This window comes from Cupressus sempervirens, chromosome 7, assembly GCF_028749045.1.
Source record: "Cupressus sempervirens isolate cs-2001-9-10 chromosome 7, ASM2874904v1, whole genome shotgun sequence".
Taxonomy (NCBI): Eukaryota; Viridiplantae; Streptophyta; class Pinopsida; order Cupressales; family Cupressaceae; genus Cupressus; species Cupressus sempervirens.
Window position 1 is genome coordinate 692,726,099 of NC_143124.1, and position 22,368 is coordinate 692,748,466.

Here is a 22,368-nt window from a genome sequence, read left to right on the forward strand (position 1 = left end):
TCTTTTCATCAAGTCACCACACCAAGTACTCTCACCAAGTCAACTCTTTAGGACCGTTCATCAAGTCACCTCGCCAAGTCGACCCTTGAAGTCCGTTCATCAAGTCACCCCACCAAGTACTCCCACCAAGTCGACTCTTTAAGTCAGTTCACGAAGTCACCCAACCAGGTCGGCCCACCAAGGACTCTCACCAAGTCGACTCTCTAAGTCTGTTCATCGGGTCACCCCACCGAGTACTCTCACCAAGTCAACTCTTTAGGTCCGTTCATCAAGTCACCCCGCAAAGTCGACCCTCTAAGTTCGTTCATCGAGTCACCCCACCATGTCGACTCTTCAAGTCCTTTCATCAAGTCACCCCGCCAAGCCGACTCTTTAAGTCCGTTCATCAAGTCACCAGAACAACTACTCTCACCAAGTCGACTCTATAAGTCTGTTCATCAAGTCGGCCCACCAAGTACTCCCACCAAGTCGACTCTTTAAGTCCATTCATCAGTTCACCCCGCCAAGTACTCTCACCAAGTCAACTCTTTAGGTCCGTTCATCAAGTCACCCCGCCAAGTCGACCCTTTAAGTCCGTTCATCAAGTCGCCCCGCCAAGTACTCTCACCAAGTCGACCCTTTAAGTCCTTTCATCAAGTCACCCCACCAAGTCGACTCTCGAAGTCCGTTCATCATGTCACCAGAACAAGTAATTTAACCAAGTCGACTCTTTAAGTCCGTCCATAAAGTCACCCCACCAGGTCGGCCCACCAAGTACTCCCACCAAGCCGACTCTTTATGTTCGTTCATCAGTTCACCCCGCCAAGTACTCTCACCAAGTTGACTCTTTAAGTCTGCTCATCAAGTCGAGCCACCAGGTACTCTCACCAAGTTGACTCTTTGAGTCCGTTCATCAAGTCACCCCACCAAGTACTCTAACCAAGTCGATTCTTCAAGTGCGTTCATCAAGTCGCCCCACCAAGTACTCTCACCAAGTCGACTCTTTAAGTCCTTTCATCGAGTCACCCCGCCAAGTACTCTCACCAAGTCAACTCTTTAGGTCCGTTCATAGAGTTACCCCACCAAGTCGACCCTTCAAGTGCGTTCATCAAGTCACCCCGCCAGGTCGGCCCACCAAGTCGAATCTCTAAGTCCGTTCATCAAGTCATCGTCCCGATCTGGCCGAGCCGTTCTGGCCGAGCCATGCTGGCTGAGCCGATCTGGGCGAGCCATTCTGGCCGACCCGATCCTGCCGAGCCGTTCTGGGAAAGCCATGCTGGCCGAGCCGATCTGGGCGAGCCATTCTGGCAGAGCCGATCTGGGCGACCCGTTCTGGCCGAGCCGATCTGGGCGAGCCGTTGTGGCCGAGCTGATCTGGGCGACCCGTTCTGGCCGAGCCGATCTGGGCGAGCCGTTGTGGCCGAGCCGATCTGGGCGAGCCGTTCTAGCCGAGCCATGCTGGCCGAGCCGATCTAGGCGAGCCGTTCTGGCCGAGCCGATCTGGCCAAGCTCCAAAAACGGTGTCGTGGATGGCTGTTTGGTCGCCTCTGTGCCAACTCGATCGGCACAACATTGGGAATGGTTCGACAGCGGTTGTCATTCCAATGTGTCATCGGGATGTCTTGGAACGCGGCCTTCCAAGGCCGAGCTCGCATCTAGCACTTGGATTGTGCTTTGTCACAAGTGAATGGGGAGATCTCTTTGTGAACGGCGGCATGGCGATTGCAAGAGAAAATTGACTTAGTAGTCGGAGCATTGGCATCGGGCCATTGTGACGGCCTTGCAATTTCTCTATAATTGCAACCTATGTTTGCGCAGTAGCAGAGTTTGCATGTATGATTGGGCTTTGTTCTTGACGGTTCCAAGTACTCTCACCAAGGCTGGGTGAGCCATGCTGGCCGAGCCGATCTGGGCGAGCCATTCTGGCCGAGCCGTTTTGGCCGAGCCATGCTGGCCGAGCCGATCTGGGCGAGCCGTTCTGGCCGAGCCGATCTGGGCGAGCCAATCTGGGCGAGCCGTTCTGGCCGAGCCATGCTGGCCGAGCCGATCTGGGCAAGCCGTTCTGGCCGAGCCATGCTGGCCGAGCCGTTCTGGCCGAGCCATGCTGGCCGAGCCGATCTGGGCGAGCCGTTCTGGCCGAGCCGATCTGGCCGAGCTCCAAAAACGGTGTCGTGGATGGCTGTTTGGTCGCCTCTGTGCCAACTCGATCGGCACAACATTGGGAATGGTTTGACAGCGGTTGTCGTTCCAATGTGTCATCGGGATGTCTTGGAACGCAGCCTTTCAAGGGCGAGCTCGCGTCTAGCACTTGGATTGTGCGTCATCACAAGTGATTGGGGAGATCTCTCTGTGAACGGCGGCATGGCGATTGCAAGCGAAAATTGACTTAGTAGTCAGAGCATTGGCCTCGGGCCATTGTGACGGCCTTGCAATTTCTCTATAATTGCAACCTATGTTTGCGCAGTAGCAGAGTTTGCACGTTAGATTGGCCTTTGTTCTTGACAGTTCGAAGTACTCTCACCAAGGCTGGGCGAGCCATGCTGGCCGAGCCGATCTGGGCGAGCCATTCTGGCCGAGCCGATCTGGGCGAGCTCCAAAAATGGTGTCGTGGATGGCTGTTTGGTCACATTTTTCATTGAATTGGATTTTTAAGGGAGTTGTCCGCGCTGTCGCAAATTTCTAATGCAGAGAGAGCCTCGCACTAATAGCTTATATAGGAGAGGTTGTTGCCACGAGCCTCTCCCATGCCCCTTTCATTGATTCAACATTGGTGTCTAGGCGGATCGGATTGTTGGCTTTTCAAATGGTGTATGCTGATGTTGAATGAATGAAAGGGGCATGAAGCGATCTCAGTGCTTTTCCTCGGCTCTCCTTTAGATCATGTTTTCCGATGACTCAATTTTGGAAAAGGTGAGGCAGCGGTTGCCGATCCATGGCGTGTGTTTTTGGTGGTTTTAAAACTTGATCTAAACGTGAGCCTTTGTCTAGCACTCCGGCGTTGCTTGGTATAATGGCAATTTGCTATGGGTGCTCGGCGCTCTAGCAATTTGTCATGGTGTACTTATCGCGGCTACATGGGAGCTTTAATATCGAAAGCTCTCGGCGAAAAATGGTGGCCGAGCCATGCTGGCGGACCCGATCTGGCTTAGCCATTTTTGTCGACCCGATCTGGCTCTCGTTTCTCACTCCATCGGCACAAATTCGGGAGTTGTTCGACAGCGGTTGTCATTCCAATGTGTCATTGCGGTGATCTAGAGAGCGATGCTAAGTGCGGGAGCTTGCGTCTAGCATTTGGGGATGTTTGTGCAAGCGAGCAGGGGAGCTTCTCTTATCGGAACCTCTCCGTGGCCTTTGAATATAGACCCAGTGCCGACGATATCGATGGATACGAGCCTTGTATTATAAAATTGTTTAGCTAACATTGGTTTTTGTGAGAGATGGGTACGAAAGCACTTCCCGATCAATACGCGGGAGTTCCCTAAGATCGCCTCTGTGCCAACTCTATCGGCACAACATTGGGAATGGTTCGACAGCGGTTGTCGTTCCAATGTGTCATCGGGATGTCTTGGAACGCGGCCTTTCAAGGGCGAGCTCGCGTCTAGCACTTGGATTGTGCGTCATCACAAGTGAATGGGGAGATCTCTCTGTGAACGGCGGCATGGCGATTGCAAGAGAAAATTGACTTAGTAGTCGGAGCATTGGCCTCGGGCCGTTGTGACAGCCTTGCAATTTCTCTATAATTGCAAGCTATGTTTGCGCAGTAGCAGAGTTTGCATGTTAGATTGGCCTTTGTTCTTGACAGTTCGAAGTACTCTCACCGAGTCAGCAAGTCACCATGCTGGCCGAGCCGATCTGGGTGAGCTCCAAAAACGGTGTCGTGGATGGCTGTTTGGTCACATTTTTCATTGAATTGGATTTTTAAGGTTTTTGTCCGCGCTATCGCAGATTTCTAATGCAGAGCGAGCCTCGCACTAATAGCTTATATAGGAGAGGTTGTTGCCGCGAGCCTCTCCCATGCCCCTTTCATTGATTCAACATTGGTGTCTAGGCGGATCGGATTGTTCGGTTTTCAAATGGTGTATGCTGATGTTGAATGAATGAAAGGGGCATGAAGCGATCTCAGTGCTTTTCCTCGGCTCTCCTTTAGATCATGTTTTCCGATGACTCAATTTTGGAAAAGGTGAGGCAGCGGTTGCCGATCCATGGCGTGTCTTTTTGGTGATTTTAAAACTTGATCTAAACATGAGCCCTTGTCTAGCACTCCGGCGTTGCTTGGTATAATGGCAATTTGCTATGGGTGCTCGGCGCTCTAGCAATTTTGTCATGGTGTACTTATCGCTGCTACATGGGAGCTTTAATATCGAAAGCTCTCGGCGAAAAATGGTGGCCGACCCGATCTGGCTTAGCCGTTTTCGTCGACCCGATCTGGCTCTTCTTTCTCACTCCATCGGCACAAATTCGGGAGTTGTTCGACAGCGGTTGTCATTCCAATGTGTCATTGCGGTGATCTGGAGAGCGATGCTAAGGGCCGGAGCTTGCGCCTAGCATTTGGGGATGTTTGTGCAAGAGAGCAGGGGAGCTTCTCTTATCGGAACCTCTCCGTGGCCTTTGAATATAGACCCAGTGCCGACGATATTGATGGATACGAGCCTTGGATTCTAAAATTGTTCAGCCAGCTAACATTGGTTTTTGTGAGAGATGGGTACAAAAGCACTTCCCGATCGATTCGCGGGAGCTCCCTTAGATCGCCTCTGTGCCAACTCGATCGGCACAACATTGGGAATGGTCCGACAGCGGTTGTCATTCCAATGTGTCATCGGGATGTCTTGGAACGCGGCCTTTCAAGGGCTAGATCGCGTCTAGCACTAGGATTGTGCATCGTCACAAGTGAATGGGGAGATCTCTCTGTGAACGGCGGCATGGTGATTGCAAGAGAAAATTGACTTAGTAGTCAGAGCATTGGCCTCGGGCCATTGTGACGGCCTTGCAATTTCTCTATAATTGCAAGCTATGTTTGCGCAGTAGCAGAGTTTGCATGTAAGATTGGCCTTTGTTCTTGACAGTTCCAGGAGATGACCTCCGGAACTTTTGGATTGGGCCCCTTCAAGGTGAAATTCATCCAGTTGATCGGATGAGCTCGATGACCATTTCACTCCCTTGGCTCCATGAATTCAAATCCCATCCAGCTGCCGTGAAGCCATCCCGATTTTGCTATGCGAGGGCTCTCTCCCCAGAGTCATTCTCTTTGCAACAACTTCTTTGGCAAAAAAATTTCGGAATGGTTCGGCAGCGATTGTCGTTCCAATGGTGCCATTGTGGTGGTTGCCTGGGCAGCGATCTGAAGGGCGAGCCGTCGTCTAGCAGTTGGGTTGCGCATCACGGGTGACAAGGGAGCCTTTGTAATCGGAAACTCCCCGTGACCATTCGATGAGAAGAGCCATTGCTTGTGCGAGCAAGGACGAATGCAGCCTCGGATTCCAAAGGAAGTCAACGACATCGGATCTATATATAAGAGCGGAATGAAGCAGCAGCCCGTTTGCCATGCGTGGCTCCCCAAAGTTGCTCGTCTCTCTCACTCCATCGGCACAAATTCGGGAGTTGTTCGACAGCGGTTGTCGTTCCAATGTGTCATTGCGGCGATCTGGAGAGCGATGCTAAGGGCGGGAGCTTGTGTCTAGCATTTGGGATGTTTGTGCGAGCGAGCACAGGGGAGCTTCTCTTATCGGAACCTCTCCGTGGCCTTTGAATATATAGACCCAGTGCCGACGATATCGATGGATACGAGCCTTGGATTCTAAATTTGTTCACAGCTAAGATTGGTTTTTGTGAGAGATGGGTATGAAAGCACATCCCGATTGCTACGCGGGAGCTCCCTAAGGTCGCCTCTGTGCCAACTCGATCGGCACAACATTGGGAATGGTTCGACAGCGGTTGTCATTCCAATGTGTCATCGGGGGATGTCTCGGAAAGTGGGCTGGCCTTTCAAGGGCGAGCTCACGTCTATCACTTGGATTGTGCGTCGCGTCGCAAGTGAATGGGGAGATCTCTCTGTGAACGGCGGCATGGTGATTGCAAGAGAAAATTGACTTAGTCGGAGCATTGGCCTCGGGCCACTATGATGGCTTGGCAATTTCTCTTTAATTGCAACCTATGTTTGCGCAGTAGCAGAGTTTGCAAGTAAGACGGTCCTTGTTCTTGAGAGTTCCAGGAGATGACCTCCGGAACTTTTGGATTGGGCCCCTTCAAGGTGAAATTCATCCAGTTGATCGGATGAGCTCGATGACCATTTCAGTCCCTTGGCTCCATGAATTCACATCTCCTAACCGATGACAATATTTTGCTCCTTAGACGACCTCATAATAAATTGGGTCGTGGATGGCTGTTTGGTCAGAATTTTCAACGATTTGGATTTTTATGGCGGATGTCGGCGTGTTCGCTAATTTCTAATGCAGAGCGAGCCTCGCACTAATAGCTTATATAGGAGAGGTTGTTGCCGCGAACCTCTCCCGTGCCCCTCTCATTGATTCAACGGCGGTGTCAAGGCGGATGGAAATGTCAGATTTTGAAATGATGGACGCCGACGTTGAATCAATTGGAGGGGCATGAAGCCCACCCTCGAGGTGCTATTCCTCGACTCTCCTTTAGATCATGTTTTCTTGTCACTCAGCTGGCGCAATTTCAGAAAGCAGTTGGGCTGCGCGTCACGAGTGACAAGGGAGCCTTTGTGATCGAAAGCTCCCCGTGGCCATTCGATGAGAAGAGCCATTGCTTGTGTGAGCAAGGACGAATGCAGCCTCGGATTCCAAACGAAATCAACGACATCGGATCTATATATAAGAGCGGAATGAAGCAGCAGCCCATTTGCGATGCGCGGCTCCCCAAAGTTGCTATTCTTTCTCACTCCATCGGGGCACAAATGCGGGAGTTGTTCGACAGCGGTCATTGTTCCAATGGTGTCATTGCGGCGAAATTTGTTCACAGCTAAGATTGGTTTTTGTGAGAGATGGGTATGAAAGCACATCTCGATTGCTACGCGGGAGCTCCCTAAGGTCGCCTCTGTGCCAACTCGATCGGCACAACATTGGGAATGGTTCGACAGCGGTTGTCGTTCCAAAGTGTCATCGGGGGATGTCTTGGAAAGTGGTGTTTCTTTCAAGGGTGAGCTCGCGTCTAGCACTTGGGTTGTGCGTCGCGTCACAAGTGAATGGGGGATGTCTTGGAAAGTGGTCTTTCTTTCAAGGGCGAGCTCGCGTCTAGCACTTGGATTGTGCGTCGCGTCACAAGTGAATGGGGAGATCTCTCTGTGAATGGCGGCATGGTGATTGCAAGAGAAAATTGACTTAGTCAGAGCCATTGGCCTCGGGCCATTGTGACAGCCTCGCAATTTCTCTTTAATTGCAACCTATGTTTGCGCAGTAGCAGAGTTTGCATGTAAGATGGGCCTTGTTCTCGAGAGTTCCAGGAGATGACCTCCAGAACTTTTGGATTGGGCCCCTTCAAGGTGAAATTCATCCAGTTGATCGGATGAGCTCGATGACCATTTCAGTCCCTCGGCTCCATGAACTCACATCTCCTAACCGATGACAATCTTTTGCTCCTCTGCCGACCTCATAAAAAATTGGGTCGTGAATGGCTGTTTGGTAGGAATTTTAAAGGATTTGGATTTTTAAGGCGGATGTCGGTGTGTTTGCTAATTTCTAATGCAGAGCAAGCCTCGCACTAATAGCTTATGTCACGGGGCTGGATTTTATGCTTATGCCCAGGTTAAGCCTTCCATCATGAGAATCTCCAAACCTCGCGCGGCACTGGCGATCCCTACTTCTGATCCACCATAAGATGCGACCATTTTCGTTCACCCAGACTACGCCTCCCTGTCTTCATCAAATGCCCACGCATTTGACTGCCGAAACATACACTCCCGCGGAATAGAAGCGCATGCCGAACCATCCTACTCTTGGTTCTTTTCCTTAGATGCTCCACGCACGCATCCTCGAGCCTCTGGCTCTACTCCTGTTCAACCTCAGCGCTGAACCCCTACTTAGCCCTTTTGATATCTTCGCCTCGGCGACTCCCATAAGCCCACCTTACTCCGACATCGGCCCCATAGGTGATCTCAACTCCCACGAGTCTCTTGACCACATCATGATCCTCTATGATCATCTTGCCACTCTTGGGAATGCACCGAGCTCCCAGAGCTCCTCATCTTCAACTCACCTGACTCCCTGAGCCCAACGCTGCACCACTGCAACCTTGCATCGAGAACCTCCTAGATTCCCTTGTTGAACACTGCATCCACACTGGCTGACTTGGACCCCCAAGAGTTCTCCCTAGCTCATGCATATGCTTCCAAAGCATACTCAACACCATCTTGACATCTCTCTGAACCTTCTAGCTCAACACGCATACACCCTGTGCATACTCGGCACCTCCACGGTACCTCTCTGAACTTCCTGGCTCATACGCACACCCACACGGTATACTCGGCATCCTTATAGCACCTCTCTGAACTTCATAGAGTCCTCCAGTCCAATCCTTAACATGAACATGCCTCCACGGCACTCCATCACTTGTTGGTCTCCCTAGCTCCCCACAGAGCCCACGGAAGCCCAACCCTTGCTCCCCACGGAACAACCGTCAACCTTAGCCAACTCTGGATCCCCATCATGAGCCCCAACTGCTTCGACACCCCAGTCTATGTCTACATGCCTTTGTTGGTGACCCACAAGTCCTCGTGCACCCGGTGCACTCAAACCAACCTCCTCATGCATCCACGCCGTCTCAAGCCCAATCCACGGATCCCTTTGCATTGCACAACCTACTTGAGTTCCACACCCTAGCTCCATGATCCGCCCACCCTGTGGGACGCTGGCCGGTTGGACCAACTCGGTGAACACTCCATAGCTTCACCTCTGAACCACTTCCACCCATCTGCTTCACCCGTTTCACTCATGCGCCACAAGCCTTTGTTCCTAGCCTTCCATCATGACTCACCTCCTTGAGTCATGTCCACCGACTACCTCTTCGGATACTTGACACGATCTGCCCACTTGACTCGGCATCTCCTTAGCATCATTCCAAGACACTACATCCCGCTTGCCATACTGGACCACCACGGCCTCTGAGATCCTACCTCAATGCAAACCCATGCAACCAAGCACCCAGGATGTGCGCCCAAGGCCACACCCAACCGATACTGCACCACTTAGCCATCTAGCACAATGACACCTTTCCCGCACAGCTAGCTTGAGCCCACAATGCTCCTACTCGGACAAACCATATTGCCTCCTACCGCAGGACTAGGAAAACCGCTTCCCTAGCTTTCAGACACCGGACAACTCCCAGAGCTGTCAACATCGATCCAGCTTCTTTGCTACATTGAGACAAGGACCTTTGTCATAACACCAAACCTCACCACGTTGCGTAATGGCGGAGCAACACTTCATTGCTCCTAAAGACTTTGCGTCACCTCTGTCTCCCGGAGACCAGAGGGAGGGACTACTCTACTTCGACCCTCTCGAGGGAGATGGACTCTCCAAGCCATCCATCATGCACACCGGCACTTACCCTCCGCGGATACACCTCAGCTCGGCTCCACGCCTCGCCTACACCACAACTATGCTAGAGGGAACATCTCGTAGCACAGCCCCAAGATCACACCTCGGCCCGGATCCAACACCGTGCCTACACCACAACTATGTTGGAGGGGAACCACTCACAACACAGCCCCAAGCTACACCTCGGATCATGCCCCGGACAAGATCCTACACCAAAACCATGTCTGCCCAACACACGACATAGTCCCATTTACACCTCGGCAAGACCCACGTCTGCCTACACCACACCTGTGTGCACCCAGCTTTGCAGCACAGGCCCATCCAGCCTCAAGGTCTCATATCGCGAATCACCAGCCCCTTACATCCTCCCCCACTTAAAAACAGGCGACATCCTCGACGCCGACACCACTGTCACCCTGTCGCATTGGATCCACAGATGTCTTGTATCCCATACATTGGCTGTTGTCATCGCCTCATACCTCTGGTGCACACCTTCTGTTTCCACAACATACTTGGTGCTTGTCAGCATCCCTGATACTGAACCCACTTGCATGAAACCATATCCATGTCTAACTCCACTGAGCCGATCATCCCTGATGACACCCCTGAGAACTTAGCACTACTGCTTCGTCTCCACTCAGTCCTGTCTTCCACCTTCCACTGCCCAAACTCCATTCTTAGCATCCATTGAAAGACACACTTGCCATCCCTTCGATGCGCAAGCCACCCAGCTTTCCCAAGCTTCACACGGTCAACCTTCGGCCTCTTGACTCCTGCTGTGCCACTATGATTGCCTGCTGAAGAACATTTTGGCGTGCCCTGCACCCAACTCGTCCCCACACACCGCAAATCAACTCGGCCACCAACACTTGCCTACCGATTCACTTCCAGACCCTTTGTGCTATGCCTGGTACTTGCACAACCTTCCTCAGATCATAACCCAAATCTCTTCAAGCCACAATCTTACGCCAAACTGCCCTTGGCAGCTCCCAAATCCACTTTCCCAAGTCATCACCTTCAACCTTGGCTTTGCAACCGGTCTTCAACTGTTCCATTCTGACTGACCGCTGGCCAACCCTCGGCATGCCCTGCATCCACTCATCCCCAACACATCAACTCAAAAATCATTCACATCCAACCACCAATACACTCACCAATACACTTCCAGAACTTGGTGACTTCTCAGTACTTGTTTCCTCTCCTCGAACTCACCCTTGGCAAGTTCTACACCGCACTGCTCTCGCAGCCCAATCCGTTTTCTCCTCGGAAGATGCCTTGCACATCAACCTACACCTCACGATTCCACATCGCCCAACACCTCTGACCCATGACACCGCCGCCTAGACCGTCACCACGACTTCCAAGCCTACCTGTCACACCGTCAGTATTGCTCCTCGAACTTCCACCACATGGAAATCCTACGCCTCACCATCTTAAATGGCCCCAAATGTTTAACATCAACGGACTTACCTTGTGCAAGCCCACATTTCACCTCGGATCTGCAATAAAGAGACCCTACACCGCACTGCGTCCTTGCAGCCCACACTGATCTACACCATGTAGCAGCTCGATTTCACCTCGGATAATGTCCGCACACCATCCTACACCTCACTGAGACTGACCCAACAAGCCAACCTACAGCCCAATTTCCATACTCCTCGGAATTGCCTCTCCAACTCCTACACCCCACTGCGCCTTTGCAGCCCAAACTGTTGTTAAGCTGGTCTTAAAATGTCCCTGACACTGCCATCTTCACTTAAATTGCATTCCAACGAACTCACAACACCATGTTGCACTTCGTCCATCTTCCTACATTATGGCCTTGTGACCCCTGGCCACATCTTGACACACGCCAAGTTCCACTGCTGAACCCAGTTCAAACAATGTCGATATCAACTCTCCACGAGCTGCATATCAGTTTGACCATCTCTATAACTTGATGCCAATTCCAAGAGTCGATGAAAACCCAAGCCAATCTGCCAAAGATCCACGCTCCACTGCCTACTCCCACATGAGCAATAACAACCTGAAGCAACACTCCGACCAGATCACGCACAATATCATCTCCTCACAAAGAATTGGGGTACCACAAAGCAAGATCACTCCAAGATTCACGCACAGACTCTAACCATGCTTAGAGCGATCAGCTCTGATACCAACTGTCACGGGGCTGGATTTTATGCTTATGCCCAGGTTAAGCCTTCCATCATGAGAATCTCCAAACCTCGCGCGGCACTGGCGATCCCTACTTCTGATCCACCATAAGATGCGACCATTTTCGTTCACCCAGACTACGCCTCCCTATCTTCATCAAATGCCCACGCATCTGACTGTCAAAACATACACTCCCGCGGAATAGAAGCGCATGCCAAACCATCCTACTCTTGGTTCTTTTCCTTAGGTGCTCCACGCATGCATCCTCGAGCCTCTGGCTCTACTCCTGTTCAACCTCAGCGCTGAACCCCTACTTAGCCCTTTTGATATCTTCGCCTCGGCGACTCCCATAAGCCCACCTTACTCCGACATCGGCCCCATAGGTGATCTCAACTCCCACGAGTCTCTTGACCACATCATGATCCTCTATGATCATCTTGCCACTCTTGGGAATGCACCGAGCTCCCAGAGCTCCTCATCTTCAACTCACCTGACTCCCTGAGCCCAACGCTGCACCACTGCAACCTTGCATCGAGAACCTCCTAGATTCCCTTGCTGAACACTGCATCCACACTGGCTGACTTGGACCCCCAAGAGTTCTCCCTAGCTCATGCATATGCTTCCAAAGCATACTCAACACCATCTTGACATCTCTCTGAACCTTCTAGCTCAACACGCATACACCCTGTGCATACTCGGCACCTCCACGGTACCTCTCTGAACTTCCTGGCTCATACGCACACCCGCACGGTATACTCGGAATCCTTATAGCACCTCTCTAAACTTCATAGAGTCCTCCAGTCCAATCCTTAACATGAACATGCCTCCACGGCACTCCATCACTTGTTGGTCTCCCTAGCTCCCCACAGAGCCCACGGAAGCCCAACCCTTGCTCCCCACGGAACAACCGTCAACCTTAGCCAACTCTGGATCCCCATCATGAGCCCCAACTGCTTCGACACCCCAGTCTATGTCTACATGCCTTTGTTGGTGACCCACAAGTCCTCGTGCACCCGGTGCACTCAAACCAACCTCCTCATGCATCCACGCCGTCTCAAGCCCAATCCACAGATCCCTTTGCGTTGCACAACCTACTTGAGTTCCACACCCTAGCTCCATGATCCGCCCACCCTGTGGGACGCTGGCCGGTTGGACCAACTCGGTGAACACTCCATAGCTTCACCTCTGAACCACTTCCACCCATCTGCTTCACCCATTTCACTCATGCGCCACAAGCCTTTGTTCCTAGCCTTCCATCATGACTCACCTCCTTGAGTCATGTCCACCGACTACCTCTTCGGATACTTGACACGATCTGCCCACTTGACTCGGCATCTCCTTAGCATCATTCCGAGACACTACATCCTGCTTGCCATACTGGACCACCACGGCCTCTGAGATCCTACCTCAATGCAAACCCATACAACCAAGCACCCAGGATGTGCGCCCAAGGCCACACCCAACCGATACTGCACCACTTAGCCATCTAGCACAATGACACCTTTCCCGCACAGCTAGCCTGAGCCCACAATGCTCCTACTCGGACAAACCATATTGCCTCCTACCGCAGAACTAGGAAAACCACTTCCCTAGCTTTCAGACACCAGAAAACTCCAAGAGCTGTCAACATCGATCCAGCTTCTTTGCTACACTGAGACAAGGACCTTTGTCATAACACCAAACCTCACCACGTTGCGTAACGGTGGAGCAACACTTCATTGCTCCTAAAGACTTTGCGTCACCTCTGTCTCCCAGAGACCAGAGGGAGGGACTACTCTACTTCGACCCTCTCGAGGGAGATGGACTCTCCAAGCCATCCATCATGCACACCGGCACTTACCCTCCGCGGATACACCTCAGCTCGGCTCCACGCCTCGCCTACACCACAACTATGCTAGAGGGAACATCTCGTAGCACAGCCCCAAGATCACACCTCGGCCCGGATCCAACACCGTGCCTACACCACAACTATGTTGGAGGGGAACCACTCACAACACAGCCCCAAGCTACACCTCGGATCATGCCCCGAACAAGATCCTACACCACAACCATGTCTGCCCAACACATGACATAGTCCCATTTACACCTCGGCAAGACCCACGTCTGCCTACACCACACCTGTGTGCACCCAGCTTTGCAGCACAGGCCCATCCGGCCTCAAGGTCTCATATCGCGAATCACCAGCCCCTTACAGCTTATATAGGAGAGGTGGTTGCCGTGAGCCTCTCCCGTGCACCTCTCATTGATTCAACGCCGGTGTCAAGGCGGATGGATATGTCGGATTTTGAAACGGTGGACGCCGACGTTGAATCAATTAGAGGGGCATGAAGCCCACCCTGGATGTGCTATTCCTCGACTCTCCTTTAGATCATGTTTTCTTCTCACTCAGCTGGCGCAATTTCGGAAAAAAAGGTTTGGCAGCGGTTGCCATCCCTCACCGCGTCTACTTGGTGATTTTAAAACTCGATCTAAAACGGGAGCCCTCGCCTAGCACCTCCGTTCGGTGTTGCTCGGGTATTGCATAAAATTATGCCAACGGCGCGAATCCCCCAACGAATGCCTACGCTTGGACCCTCTCTTAGATCACCTTCTTCGATCACTCGACCGACGCAACTACGGAAGAGACTTGGCAGCGGTTGCCATTCTACAGCACGTCTGTTCAGCAATTTTGAAGTTGATCTAATGGCGAGCCCTTGTCTCTAGCCATGAGGTGGGTTCTGGGCGCTCTAGCAAAATTTTTTGCGTGCCTATCGCGGCTACAATGGGAGAGGTGGTTGCCGCGAGCCTCTCCCGTGCCCCCCTCATTGATTCAACGCCGCTGTCAGGGCGGATGGATATGTCGGATTTTGAAACGGTGGACGCCGACGTTGAATCAATTAGAGGGGCATGAAGCCCACCCTCGAGGGTGCTATTCCTGGACTCTCCTTTAGATCACATTTTCTTGTCACTCAGCTGGCGCAATTTTGGAAAAAGGTTTGGCAGCGGTTGCCAGCCCTCACCGCGTCTACTCAGTGATTTTAAAACTCGATCTAAAACGGGAGCCCTCGTCTAGCACCTCCATCCGGTGTTGCTCGGGTATTGCATAAATTTATGCCATCGGCGCGAATCCCCCAACGAATGCCTACGCTTGGACCCTCTCTTAGATCACCTTCTTCGATCACTCGACCGACGCAACTACGGAAGAGACTTGGCAGCAGTTGCCATTCTACAGCGCATCTGTTCAGCGATTTCGAAGTTGATCTAATGGCGAGCCCTTGTCTCTAGCCATGAGGTGGGTGCTTGGCGCTCTAGCAAAATTTTTTGCGTGCCTATCGCGGCTACAACGGGAGAGGTGGTTGCCGCGAGCCTCTCCCGTGCTCCCCTCATTGATTCAACGCCGCTGTCAGGGCAGATGGATATGTCGGATTTTGAAACGGTGGACGCCGACGTTGAATCAATTAGAGGGGCATGAAGCCCACCCTCGAGGGTGCTATTCCTGGACTCTCCTTTAGATCATGTTTTCTTGTCACTGAGCTGGCACAATTTCGAAAAAAGGTTTGGCAGCGGTTGCCAGCCCTCACCGCGTCTACTTGGTGATTTTAAAACTCGATCTAAAACAGGAGCCCTCATCTAGCACCTCCGTCTGGTGTTGCTCGGGTATTACATAAATTTATGCCATCGGCGCGAATCCCGCAACGAATGCCTACACGCTTGGACCCTCTGTTAGATCACCTTCTTTGATCACTCGACCGACGCAACTACGGAAGAGACTTGGCAGCGGTTGCCATTCTACAGCACGTCTGTTCAGCGATTTCGAAGTTGATCTAATGGCGAGCCCTTGTCTCTAGCCATGAGGTGGGTGCTTGGCGCTCTAGCAAAATTTTTTGCGTGCCTATCGCGGCTACAACGGGAGAGGTGGTTGCCGCGAGCCTCTCCCGTGCCCCCCTCATTGATTCAACGCCGCTGTCAGGGCGGATGGATATGTCGGATTTTGAAACGGTGGACGGCGACGTTGAATCAATTAGAGGGGCATGAAGCCCACCCTCGAGGGTGCTATTCCTGGACTCTCCTTTAGATCATGTTTTCTTGTCAACTCAGCTGGCGCAATTTCGGAAAAAGGTTTCGCAGCGGTTGCCAGCCCTCACCGCGTCTACTTGGTGATTTTAAAAGTCGATCTAAAATGGGAGCCCTCGTCTAGCACCTCCGTCCGGTGTTGCTCGGGTATTGCATAAATTTATGCCATCGGCGCGAATCCCCCAACGAATGCCTACACGCTTGGACCCTCTCTTAGATCACCTTCTTCGATCACTCGACCGACGCAACTACGGAAGAGACTTGGCAGCGGTTGCCATTCTCCAGCGCGTCTGTTCAGCGATTTCGAAGTTGATCTAATGGCGAGCCCTTGTCTCTAGCCATGAGGTGGGTGCTTGGTGCTCTAGCAAAATTTTTTGCGTGCCTATCGCGGCTACAACGGGAGAGGTGGTTGCCGCGAGCCTCTCCCGTGCCCCCCTCATTGATTCAACGCCGCTGTCAGGGCGGATGGATATGTCGGATTTTGAAACGGTGGACGGCGACGTTGAATCAATTAGAGGGGCATGAAGCCCACCCTCGAGGGTGCTATTCCTGGACTCTCCTTTAGATCATGTTTTCTTGTCAACTCAGCTGGCGCAATTTCAGAAAAAGGTTTGGCAGCGGTTGCCAGCCCTCACCACGTCTACTTGGTGATTTTAAAACTCGATCTAAAACGGGAGCCCTCGTCTAGCACCTCCGTCCGGTGTTGCTCGGGTATTGCAGAAATTTATGCCATCGGCGCGAATGCCCCAACGAATGCCTACGCTTGGACCCTCTCTTAGATCACCTTCTTCGATCACTCGACCGACGCAACTGCGGAAGAGACATGGCAGCGGTTGCCATTCTACAGCGCGTCTGTTCAGCGATTTCAAAGTTGATCTAATGGCGAGCCCTTGTCTCTAGCCATGAGGTGGGTGCTTGGCGCTCTAGCAAAATTTTTTTGCGTGCCTGACGCAGCTACAAGGGGAGAGGTGGTTGCCACGAGCCTTTCCCGTGCCCCCCTCATTGATTCAATGCCGCTGTCAGGGCGGATGGATATGTCGGATTTTGAAACGGTGGACGGCGACGTTGAATCAATTAGAGGCGCATGAAGCCCCACCCTCGAGGGTGCTATTCCTGGACTCTCCTTTAGATCATGTTTTCTTGTCACTTAGCTGCCGCAATTTTGGAAAAAGGTTTGGCAGCGGTTGCTAGCCCTCAGCGCGTCTACTTGGTGATTTTAAAACTCGATCTAAAACGGGGAGCCCTCGTCTAGTACCTCCGTCCGGTGTTTTGCTCGGGTATTGCATAAATTTATGCCATCGGCGCGAATCTCCCAACGAATGCCTACGCTTGGACCCTCTCTTAGATCACCTTCTTCGATCACTCGACCGACGCAACTACGGAAGAGACTTGGCAGCGGTTGCCATTCTACAGCGCGTCTGTTCAGCGATTTCGAAGTTGATCTAATGGCGATCCCTTGTCTCTAGCCATGAGGTGGGTGCTTGGCGCTCTAGCAAAATTTTTTTCGTGCATATCGTGGCTACAAGGGGAGAGGTGGTTGCCACGAGCCTCTCCCGTGGCCCCCTCATTGATTCAACGCCGCTGTCAGGGCGGATGGATATGTCGGATTTTGAAACGGTGGACGGCGACGTTGAAGGCTGGGGCAATTTCAGAAAAAGGTTTGGCAGCGGTTGCCAGCCCTCACCGCGTCTACTCGGTGATTTTAAAACTCGATCTAAAACGGGAGCCCTCGTCTAGCACCTTCGTCCGGTGTTGCTCGGGTATTGCATAATTTTTTGCTATCGACGCGAATCCCCCAACGAATCCCTAGCCTTGGACTCTCTCTTAGATCACCTTCTTCTATCACTCGACCGACGCAATTACGGAAGAGGCTTGGCAGCGGTTGCCATTCCACAGCGCGTCTGTTCAGCGATTTCGAAGTTGATCTACTAATGGCGAGCCCTTGTCTAGCCATGAGGTGGGTGCTTGGGGCTCTAGCAATTTTTTGTGTGCCTATCGCGGCTTACAATGGGAGCTTTGACAACAAAAGTTCTCGGTGACCCTCCCCAATAGAAATCAGTGCTGGTGTTCGCGAAAGACAAGTTATTCGGATTTTTGGAATATTGGCACCAGCATCGTTTCTATTGGGAGGGCCATGAAGCCATCCCAATTTTGCTATGCGAGGGCTCTCTCCCCAGAGTCGTTCTCTACGCAACAACTTCTTTGGCACAAAATTTTCAGAATGGTTCGGCAGCGGTTGTTGTTCCAATGGTGCCGTTGTGGTGGTTGCCTGGGCAGCGATCTGAAGGGCGACCCGTCGTCTAGCAGTTGGCCTGCGCATCACGAGTGACAAGGGAGCCTTTGTTATCGGAAGCTCCCCGTGGCCATTCGATTAGAAGAGCCATTGCTTGTTTGAGCAAGGATGAATGCAGCCTCGGATTCCAAATGAAATCAACGATTTCGGATCTATATAAGAGCGGAATGAAGCACAGCAGCACAGCCCATTTGCTATGCGCGGCTCCCAAAAGTTGCTCTTCTTTCTCACTCCATTGCCACAATTTCGGGAGTTGTTCGACAGTGGTTGTCGTTCCAATGTGTCATTGCGGTGATCTGGAGAGCGATGCTAAGGGCGGGAGCTTGTGTCTAGAATTTGGGATGTTTGTGCGAGCGAGCAGGGGAGTTTCTCTTATCGGAACCTCTCCGTGGCCTTTGAATATATAGACTCAGTGCCGACGATATCGATGGATGCGAGCCCTTGGATTCCAAATTTGTCCACAGCTAACATTGGTTTTTGTGAGAGATGGGCACGAAAGCACATCCCGATTGCTACGCGGGAGCTCCCTAAGGTCGCCTCTGTGCCAACTCGATCGGCACAACATTGGGAGTGGTTCGACAGCGGTTGACGTTCCAATGTGTCATCGGGGGATGTCTTGGAAAGTGGTCTTTCTTTCAAGGCCGAGCTCGCGTCTAGACCTTGGATTGTGCGTCGCGTCACAAGTGAATGGGGAGATCTCTCTGTGAACGGCGGCATGGTGATTGGAAGAGAAAATTGACTTAGTCGGAGCCATTGGCCTCGGGCCATTGCGACGGCCTTGCAATTTCTCCTTAATTGCAACCTATGTTTGCGCAGTAGCAGAGTTTGCATGTAAGATGGGCCTTGTTCTCGAGAGTTCCAGGAGATGACCTCTGGAACTTTTGGATTGGGCCCCTTCAAGGTGAAATTCATCCAGTTGATCGGATGAGCTCGATGACCATTTCAGTCCCTTGGCTCCATGAACTCACGTCTCCTAACCGATGACAATCTTTTGCTCCTCTGCCGACCTCATAAAAAATTGGGTCGTGAATGGCTGTTTGGTAGGAATTTTAAAGGATTTGGATTTTTAAGGCGGATGTCGTTGTGTTCGCTAATTTCTAATGCAGAGCGAGCCTCGCACTAATAGCTTATATAGGAGAGGTGGTTGCCGCGAGCCTCTCCCGTGCCCCCCTCATTGATTCAACGCCGGTGTCAAGGCGGATGGATATGTCGGATTTTGAAATGGTGGACGCCGACGTTGAATCAATTAGAGGGGCATGAAGCCCACCCTCGAGGGTGCTATTCCTGGACTCTCCTTTAGATCATGTATTCTTGTCACTCAGATGGCGCAATTTCGGAAAAAGGTTTGGCAGCGGTTGCCAGCCCTCACCGCGTCTACTCGGTGATTTTAAAACTCGATCTAAAACGGGAGCCCTCGTCTAGCATCTCCGTCCGGTGTTGCTCGGGTATTGCATAAATTTATGCCATCGGCGCAAATCCCCCAACGAATGCCTACTCTTGGACCCTCTCTTAGATCACCTTCTTCGATCACTCGACCGACGCAACTACGGAAGAGACTTGGCAGCGGTTGCCATTCTACAGCGCGTCTGTTCAGCGATTTCGAAGTTGATCTAATGGCGAGCCCTTGTCTCTAGCCATGAGGTGGGTGCTTGGCGCTCTAGCAAAATTTTTTGCATGCCTATCGCGGCTACAAGGGGAGAGGTGGTTTCCGCGAGCCTCTCCCGTGCCCCCCTCATTGATTCAACGCCGCTGTCAGGGCGGATGGATATGTCGAATTTTGAAACGGTGGACGGCGACGTTGAATCAATTAGAGGGGCATGAAGCCCACCCTCGAGGGTGCTATTCCTGGACTCTCCTTTAGATCATGTTTTCTTGTCAACTCAGCTGGCGCAAATTCGGAAAAAGGTTTGGCAGCGGTTGCCAGCCCTCACCGCGTCTACTTGGTGATTTTAAAACTCGATCTAAAACGGGAGCCCTCGTCTAGCACCTCCGTCCGGTGTTGCTCGGGTATTGCAGAAATTTATGCCATCAGCGCGAATCCCCCAACGAGAATGCCTACGCTTGGACCCTCTCTTAGATCACCTTCTTCGATCACTCGACCGACGCAACTGCGGAAGAGACTTGGCAGTGGTTGCCATTCTAAAGCGCGTCTGTTCAGCGATTTTGAAGTTGATCTAATGGCGAGCCCTTGTCTCTAGCCATGAGGTGGGTGCTTGGCGCTCTAGCAAAACTTTTTTGCATGCCTATCGCGGCTACAAGGGGAGAGGTGGTTGCCGCGAGCCTCTCCCGTGCCCCCCTCATTGATTCAACGCCGCTGTCAGGGCGAATGGAAATGTTAGATTTTGAAACGCGGTGGACGCCGACGTTGAATCAATTAGAGTGGCATGAAGCCCACCCTCGAGGGTGCTATTCCTGGACTCTCCTTTAGATCATGTATTCTTGTCACTCAGATGGCGCAATTTCGGAAAAAGGTTTGGCAGCGGTTGCCAGCCCTCACTGCGTCTACTCGGTGATTTTAAAACTCGATCTAAAACGGGAGCCCTCGTCTAGCACCTCCGTCCGGTGTTGCTTGCTCGGGTATTGCATAAATTTATGCCATCGGCGCCGAATCCCCCAATGAATGCCTGCGCTTGGACCCTCTCTTAGATCACCTTCTTCGATCACTCGATCGACGCAACTACGGAAGAGACTTGGCAGCGGTTGCCATTCTACAGCGCGTCTGTTCAACGATTTCGAAGTTGATCTAATGGCGAGCCCTTGTCTCTAGCCATGAGGTGGGTGCTTGGCGCTCTAGCAAAATTTTTTGCGTGCCTATCGTGGCTACAAGGGGAGAGGTGGTGTCCGCGAGCCTCTCCCGTGCCCCCCTCATTGATTCAACGCCGCTGTCAGGGCGGATGGATATGTCAGATTTTTAAACGGTGGACGCCGACGTTGAATCAATTAGAGGGGCGTGAAGCCCACCCTCGAGGGTGCTATTCCTGGACTCTCCTTTAGATCATGTTTTCTTGTCACTCAGATGGCGCAATTTCGGAAAAAGGTTTGGCAGCGGTTGCCAGCCCTCACCGCGTCTACTCGGTGATTTTAAAACTCGATCTAAAATGGGAGCCCTCGTCTAGCACCTCCGTCCGGTGTTGCTTGCTCGGGTATTGCATAAATTTATGCCATCGGCGCGAATCCCCCAACGAATGCCTACGCTTGGACCCTCTCTTAGATCACCTTCTTCCATCACTCGACCGACGCAACTACGGAAGAGACTTGGCAGCGGTTGCCATTCTACAGCGCGTCTGTTCAGCAATTTCGAAGTTGATCTAATGGCGAGCCCTTGTCTCTAGCCATGAGGTGGGTGCTTGGCGCTCTAGCAAAATTTTTTGCGTGCCTATCGCGTAAAGCATGTTTTCTAGTCACTCAGCTGGTGCAATTCCGGAAAAAGGTTTGGCAGCGGTTGCCAGCCCTCACCGCGTCTTCTTGGTGATTTTAAAACTCGATCTAAAACGGGAGCCCTCGTCTAGCGGATCTGTGCCAACTCGATCGGCACAACATTGGGAAATGGTTCGACAGCGGTTGTCGTTCCAATGTGTCATCGGGGGATGCCTTGGAAAGTGGCCTTTCAAGGGCGAGCTCGCGTCACAAGTGAATGGGGAGATCTCTCTGTGAACGGCGGCATGGTGATTGCAAGAGAAAATTGCCTTAGTCAGAGCATTGGCCTCGGGCCATTGTGACGGCCTTGCAATTTCTCTTTAATTGCAACCTATGTTTGTGCAGTAGCAGAGTTTGCATGTAAGATGGGCCTTGTTCTTGAGAGTTCCAGGAGATGACCTCCGGAACTTTTGGATTGGGCCCCTTCAAGGTGAAATTCATCCAGCTGATCGGATGAAACTCGATGTGCTTGTATCTATTCCGAGACGGTAATGATGGTCATTAATCTGTGGCGGTGAGTATTATCCCATTCGGTAATCGCAATGGCGGAGCTGGTGGGAAGTACTTGTCACTTTGTTTTGATGGATATACCCTATATGTAGGTGTCTGCACGGCTTGCAACACACTGCACATTTGGTGTTCGATTCTAAGATGCGCTTGTTGCTGAGTGTGTATGGAGTTGTATCTTGTAGCCAAGGGCTCCGTCTCATTGGCACGTTCTATCATTGCATTTTTATCCTGCCCGGACGGCAAGAAGGAAAGAGATGGTTGCACGGGTGCATTGCCGGCGAAAGGTTTGGTTGCCGCATAATTTATTCGCTAGTGCGTTCTCGGTGCGTGCTCGCCTCTTCACTGTCTCATCCTACAGAAGTGCATGGCACTGTCGTGACAGCCTTTGTGGTCCAGGCCAGTAGAAGC

General features: G+C 52.0%; 2 long non-coding RNA genes across 2 annotated transcripts in view; one reads left to right on the forward strand and one right to left on the reverse strand.

Moving 5' to 3' along the window:
* Positions 1-22,368, forward strand: part of LOC149549088 (uncharacterized) — a 166,628-nt gene that overhangs the window by 122,532 nt on the left and 21,728 nt on the right. The gene's annotated exons all lie outside the window — the stretch shown is intronic.
* On the reverse strand, positions 9,404-13,873 carry LOC149549098 (uncharacterized). The gene is made up of 2 exons (XR_016354037.1): positions 13,566-13,873; positions 9,404-9,660 (listed from the first exon to the last, which is right to left on the reverse strand). It is a non-coding gene; the product is annotated as an uncharacterized LOC149549098 (long non-coding RNA).